This window comes from Piliocolobus tephrosceles, chromosome 5 (genome assembly GCF_002776525.5).
Source record: "Piliocolobus tephrosceles isolate RC106 chromosome 5, ASM277652v3, whole genome shotgun sequence".
Classification (NCBI taxonomy): domain Eukaryota; kingdom Metazoa; phylum Chordata; class Mammalia; order Primates; family Cercopithecidae; genus Piliocolobus; species Piliocolobus tephrosceles.
Window position 1 is genome coordinate 99033746 of NC_045438.1, and position 7457 is coordinate 99041202.

General features: G+C 44.4%; 1 long non-coding RNA gene across 2 annotated transcripts in view; it reads right to left on the reverse strand.

Moving 5' to 3' along the window:
* Nucleotides 1-7452, reverse strand: part of LOC111547443 — a 37721-nt gene extending 30269 nt beyond the window's left edge. For both annotated transcript variants that reach the window (XR_002733138.1, XR_002733137.1), the window contains exon 1: nt 7277-7452. This is a non-coding gene — a long non-coding RNA (uncharacterized LOC111547443). The remainder of the gene's footprint in view (nt 1-7276) is intronic.
* Between the last annotated feature and the right edge of the window lie 5 nt (nt 7453-7457).

Sequence of the window (7457 nt, forward strand, 5' to 3'; positions counted from 1 at the left end):
CAGTGGTGCCATCTCGGCTCACTGCAACCTCTGCCTTCCAGGTTCAAGCAATTCTCCTGCCTTAGCCTCCTGAGCAGCTGGGATTACAGGCATCTGCGACCAAGCCTGGCTAAGTTTTATATTTTTAGTAGAGATGGGGTTTCACCGTGTTGGCCAGGCTGGTCTGGAACTCCTGATCTGAAGTGCTCCACCCACCTCGGCCTCCCAAAGCTCTGGGATTACAGGTGTGAGCCACCACGTCCCATCTGTTTCCCAGGTTCAAGCAATCCTCCTGCCTCAGCACCCCCTAGTTGCTGGGATTATAGGCATGTGCCACCATGCCTGGCTAATTTTTGTATTTTTAGTAGAGAAGGGGTTTCACCATGTTGGCCAGGCTGGTCTCGAACTCCTGACCTCAAGTGATCCACCTGCCTTGGCCTCCCATAGTGCTGAGATTACAGGTGTGAGCCACTGCGCCCAGCCCAACTTCAGTTTTCTTAATGGCTATTCATTATTACAAGGTAAGAGTGCATCATACATGTTTCTTATGCTTTTTTGACTTAGACTCATAATAAAAAATACATTTTACACCAGGCATGGTGGCTTACGCCTGTAATCCCAGCGCTTTGGGAGGCCAAGGCATGTGGATCACAAGGTCAGGAGTTTAAGACCAGCCTGGCCAAGATGGTGAAACCCTGCCTCTATTAAAAATACAAAAATTAGCTGGGCGTGGTGGCGGGCGCCTATAATCCCAGCTATTTAGGAGGCTGAGGCAGAGAATAGCTTGGACCCAGGAGGCGGAGGTGGCCGTGAGCCAAGATCGTGCCACTGCACTCCAGCCTGGGCATCAGAGTGAGATTCTGTCCCAAAAAAACCACAAAAAACTTTTTACATCATGTCTATATATTTCCAAAAGAAATTAATAGATTCTGCTCCATTATTTTTTATATTATAAAGGGTATTGATTGTGACCAACTAAGCTAATTTCACCATCCTCTAATGGGTGACAACCTGCAGTTCGAAAAACACTGCCATCCATCATTTACTAATTAACGACTAAAATATTGACAGAATGTACAAAGAAAAAGAGAACAGGCTGGGCGTGGTGGCTCACACTTGTAATCCCAGCACTTTGAGAGGCTGACGTGGGTGGATCACGAGGTCAGGAGATCGAGACCAGCCTGGCCAAGATGGTGAAACCCCGTCTCTACTAAAAATACAAACAATTAGCCAGGCGTGGTGGCATGTGCTTACAGTCCCAGCTACTTGGGAGGCTGAGGCAGGAGAATCACTTGAACCCAGGAGGCAGAGGTTGCAGTGAGCCGAGATCGCGCCACAGCACTCCAGCCTGGGCAACGAGCAAAACTCCATCTCAGAAAAGAAAAAAAAGAAGAAATAGAAACAAAAACTTTTCCACTATAGGATCATTTCCTTCAGGACAATAAGTGAAGAGGGTCTTGCTATATATTGTCAACTGGGTGTAGTGGGTTAAATTGTATACCTCAAAAAGATATGTCCAAGTTCTAATTCCTGATACTTGTGAATGTGAACTTACCTGGAAATAAGGTCTTTGCAGATGTAATTATTATTTTTCTGTTTTTCTTTTTCTTTTTTTTTGGAATGTAGTCTCGCTCTGTTGCCCAGGTTGGAGTGTAGTGGCATAATCTCTGCGCACTGCAACCTCTGCCTCCCAGGTTAAGCCATGTAAAAATTTTAAAATGATTCCTAAACTACAAGCTCTACAAAATACAGGCATGAAAAAGGCTTAGTCCTATCCATGTACTAAATAGTACAATAGTACAATACTTCAATAAATAAAAGGCTGTAGTTGTATTAATGCATGAAAAGGCCAATCAATGTAATAGAACAGAAAACCAAAAATACACCCACATATACGCATAGAAATATAATATTTAATAAAGGGGACAATTCAGATTACTGTGGAAAAGGTGGATTACTCAATCAAGGATTGAATTATCATTGGAATAAACAGGTTAACCTATTAAAAATCCATCTGAGGCCAGGTACAGTGGGTCACACCTGTAATCCCAGCACACTGGGAGGCCAAGGAGGGTGGATCACTTGAGCCAAGGAGCTTGAGATCAGCCTGGGCAAGACAGTGAGACCTTGTCTCCACAAAAATAAAAACAATTTAAAAATTAGCCAGGCATAGTGGTCCATGCCTGTAGTCCCAGCTGCTCAGAAGGTTGAGCTAGTAACTGGAGCCCAGGAATTTGAGGCTGTAGTGAGCTATGATCACACCCACCACTGCACTCCAGCCTGGGTGGCAGAGTGAGGCCCTGTCTCCAACAACAACAACAACAACAACAAAAACCAGTAAAATTAGATTTAAATATATATGTAAAATAATAAAAATAATAAAAATTCATTTGAATTATACCTAACAACCTAAATCAAATCACACCTCAGGAACATCAAACATTTAAATGTAAAAAAGAAAACTCAAACCATACCAGAGGAAACCATTAGCAAATATTTTATAGTCATGGAATAAGGAGGGCATTCCTAAGACTGAAGCAAAATCCACAGACAATAAATATAAAAAGATTCAGGCTGGGCACAGTGGCTCATGCCTGTAATCCCAGCACTTTGGGAGGCTGAGGCGGGGCAGATCACGTGAGGTCAGGAGTTTGAGACCAGCCTGACCAACATGGAGAAACCCCGTCTCTACTAAAAATACAAAATTAGCCAGGCATGGTGGCGTGTGCCTGTTATCCCAGCTACTCAGGAGGTTGAGGCAGGAGAATTGCTTGAACCTGGGAGGTGGAGGTTCCGGTGAGCTGAGATTGTGCCATTGCACTCCAGCCTGGGCAACAACAGTGAAACTCCGTCTCAAAATAAACAAAAACAAAAACAAAAACAAAAAAAAAGGCTGAATATATTTTGTTGTATGTCTAAATCACATTTTGTTTATCCATTCATCCGCTCGTGGATTCTTGGGTTGGTTCCACCTTTTGGCCACTGTGAATAATGCTATTATAAATAGTGGCATCCAAGTATCTGTACTTATTTCAGTCTCTGCTTTCAATTCTTTTGAATATAAACCTAAAAACTGAATTGCTGGGTAATAAGGTAATTCTCTAACTTTCTGAGGACACATCAAACTGTTTTTCACAGTGGCTACACCATTTTATATTACTAGTAATAACAAGGGTTCAAATTTCTCAATATCTTTGCCAACAATTTTGTCTTTTCCATCTTTTCTCTCTCTTCTCTTTCTTTCTCTTTTTTTTTTTTTTGATGGAGTCTTGCTCTGTTCAGTCTGGAGTGCAGTAGTGTGATCTCGGCTTACTGCAACCTCCATCTCCCAGGTTTAAGCAATTCTCGTGCCTCAGCCTCCTGAGTAGCTGGGACTACAGGCACCCACCACCACAACCAGCTAATTTTTGCATCTTTTAGTAGAGACAGGTTTTTGCCATGTTGGCCAGGCTGGTCTTGAACTCCTGACCTTAGGTGATCCACCTGCCTTGGCCTCCTAGAGTGCTGGGATTACAGGTGTGAGCCACCGTGCTTGGCCCCATTTTTTTTGATAATAGCCATTCTAATGGGTATGAATTGGTATCTCACTGTGGTTTTGATCTGCATTTCCCTAATGACTAGTGATGTTGAACCTCTTTTCATGTTCTTATTGGCCATTTGTATATCATCTTTGGAGAAATGTCTAAGTCCTTTGCTTATAATTTATTGTTTGAGATAGGGTCTTGCTATGTTGCCCAGGCTGGTCTCAAACTTCTGGGCTCAGCAATCCTCCTGCCTCAGCCTCCTGAATAGTAGGGAGTATAAGTGTGTGCCAATGCACTTGGCTACTTTATGTTTCAATTGCGTTGTTTGTTATCCTGTATATTAATCGCTTATCAGATATATAATTTGCAAATTTTTTTTCTCATTCTGTGGGTTGTCTTTTCATTGTTCTTCATGTTCTTTGATGCACAAAAGTTTATAATTTTGATGAAATCCAATTCATCTTTTTTGTTGTTGTTGCCTGTGCTTTTGGAGTCATATCTGAGAAATAATTGCCAAATCTAACATCATGAAGCTTTTGCCCTGTGTTTTCTTCTAACAGTTTTACATTCAGGTATTTGATCCACTTTAAGTTCTATATATGGTATAAGGTAAGGAGTCCAGCAACATTCTTTTGTATGTGGATATCCAGCTTTCTAAGTACCATTTTTTGAAAAGACTGTCCCTCCTCCACTGAATGGTCTTGGCACCCTTGTTGAAACACAGGAGGACTTTAAAGTCAACTCAGATTTCTCAGCTTATTGTCTGGGCTCTTAATAACTGCTCCCTCGGTAAATGATAACATATATCAATGCAGTAGTGCCTATTATATGATAAGGCAAGGACTATTGAGCTAATGAAAGTAAAAAGCTTAGAAGAACACCTGTGGTATGTAGTAAAAGCTCAACAAATGTTGGCTATTTCATTATTAAGAGTGACACTAGAGTCCAACATCTCACTTGTTTTCATTAAAGGTTTTAACATTTTGCAGAGTCTGTTATGTAAGTCAGGCCAAAAAGTACTATACCCTGATCACAACTAATCTTTGGATTTTCCCCCAAGACATATCTTCATCCACTCCTTTGCTTCTAAGTTTATTTTGCTTCTTATAACAAGTGTTGCACTCAACATCCAAAGATAAATCTTGATCTTAACATATGGCATGCTTTTTGTCAATGCTTTTTCTATGGATACTACTAAGACCCTTAGGTTGGGTGAGTGTTAGAGTGCCACTGCACTGCACTTTAGCCTGGGTAACAAAGCCAGACCTTGTCTCCCCACAAAAAAAAGAAAAAGAAAAGGGGTCTTGCCATGTTGCCCAGACTGGTCTCAAACTCCTGGTCTCAAGCAATCCTCCCACCGTTGCCTCCCAAAATGTTAGGATTACAGGTATGAACCACCGCACCCAACCAACATTTCCACTTACACTTCACCAAAAGTTTCTTTCACTTCAGACTGATTTTCCGAGTGTACGCTAAGAGGCTTTTAGTTGTGTTGATGCCACAACTGCCAGTCTACTTATTAAGTCCAGAATTTAAATGCTAAAGACATGAGAACCTGAAAAAGGCTTACACAAACTCCTCTCAGCAAGAGCCCTTAGTCTCCATTCCCACCTTCCCCAGATCCAGCGCACAGTGACCAGTCACCAGGTACCTTTTTTTTTTTTTTTTTTTTTTTTTTGAGACAGTCTCGCTCAGTTGCCCAGGCTAGAGTGCAATGGCACGATCTTGGCTCACTGCAACCTCTACCTCCCAAGTTCTAGCAATTCTCCTGCCTCAGCTGGGATTACAGGCACCCACCATCATGCCCGGCTAATTTTTGTATTTTTGTAGAGATGGGGTTTCACCATGTTGGCCAGGCTGGTCTTGAACTCCTGACCTCATGCAGTCACCTCTTTTCTGTCCACCCAATTCCTTCTTCAGTACAGACAGAGTTCCTACTTTATTCTTCTCTCAACATTATAATTATTTTGGGGTTTCTGGGAAGAATTTATCTTACTTATTTCCATATATCAAAGGCCTATGCAGAACAGCTAAATAGATACTGATGAGAAATATACTACTAGACAAACTCTAACACTCACTCAACCTAAAGGTCTTAGAAATTTGTTCTGTAACACACTTTATTCAAACTACACTAGAGTCCTGCATCTAACAAAAAGTAAGGGCTGAATGACTCCTTTTACCCTAGAGTGCACTAGTCTCTGGGATATACAGGCACTCCTCACTCAGTTCTCAGATGATTCTGCCTCTAGGAGCAGCAGAAACTAGAGGAAATCATGTGTGGGCTTACTTGAAGTTGTGTGCTCATCCAAAATCTGCCTTGCTCACTCGAGAGTCCAGGTATCACTGGTCTTTGAGGTCATGAGGCAGCATCCAGTCTTTGAAGCAAACCATTCCAGGTTTTTGACTCTGCTTTCCTGTCAATGTCAGCTAGAGGAACTCTTCTCCCTGCCTTGGCCCTGGCTGGTCCTGGTTCCACTTTGGCTCATTTGCTTCTGCACCTGGCCTAGGATACCACATGATTAATTCCTTCCTGTGTGCCTCTGGCCCAGGCTTGCCAAGGGAATGCACTCAGAGCAGCTCTACCTATTCCTGTCCATCAGTTGCTGGTTGAGCACTGGCACTGCACATACCTGCTCTACAGAATCTTAAACCTTCAGGAGTCTACCTGCTCACAGGTCCTGTGTTCCTACAGGCCTTCTTCATCAAGGGTGGGGTCACAGTTTTGCCCCAAGAGGGCAACCTGCCTCCTTGTTCCTGTACTGGCTTGAGACTCCTAGGCTGTGTGTGAACTAGCTGATAGGCCAGAAGCTTTAGGATGAAAAGAATACTGGAGAAGTCCTCAAAGTTAGAACTTTTATTGGTGTCTGTGTCCCCTCACTCCTGTTACCTATCTTGACCCTTCCCTACTTACCTTAGTGATTTTGTGATTTCAGTGAAAAAGACGCAACCTAGAGAAGACTGCGAGGTCCCATACCTTCCAGGGGGCAGAGTCGACCTTAGACAGGGTCTTGCTTTGTTGCCCGGGCTGGAATGCAGTGGTGCAATCTCAGCTCACACCAGCCTCAACTTTCGGGCTCAAGCAATCCTCCCACCTCGGCTTCCCATATAGCTGAGACTACAGGCATGCACCACCATGCCCAGCTAATTTTAAAATTTTTTGTAGAGACAAGGTCTCCCTCTGTTGCCCAAGCTGGTCTCGAACTCCTGGGCTCAAGCGATCCTTGCGATTTGGCCTCCCAAAGTGTTGGGATTACAGGTGTGAGCCACCGAGCCCGGCCTGATCTTTTGTAAATACTCCCAACTAATTGTCCAAACGGACTTGAACAAAAGAATCTTCTTCCCAATACTGCTAGAGAGGGCAAAATTCTTCAAATTCATGTTTGAGGCCATAAACCAACAGGAGTAAAATGGAATCGGCAGCAAGCAATGACAAGAAACCCAAGAACACTCATTTCCTTCCAGCCCAAGTGGCAGATGGGATCTCAAATACACCACGGTGTGATGCGTGACAGGCTGTTCACTGGGGATGTGGAGCATTTAAAGCGCCCTGCAGAGGGTGGGCCTGGATCAGCCCCCCGCAGACACCCCGCCCCAGGCAACATTCCTGGGGAGTCTGGACCACCCTTGGTGGACAGACTCCCGAGGGTCTCTAGGGTTTTTCACCCCATCTCGGGGTGAACTGAAGGCATGGGAAGAGGCGGCCCCAAAGCCTGGGTCCCCCAAACCCCCTCCGGGCTGAGAGCAAGAGATGCCGCCTGGAGGCCACTCACCAAGCAGCTCCGCTGGCTCGGCACTGGGGGTCGTCCAGGTCTGGGTCCTTGCCACTGACTCCTCCCTCCGCCCACCCTTGCTTCCCGGACTCAAGAGCTGCTGGGCTCTCGGCGCGCCTGTGGGCTCCGCAGGCTGTCTCCTGCACAGAACAGGCGGGAGGAGCGCTTTCGGTTGCTTCCC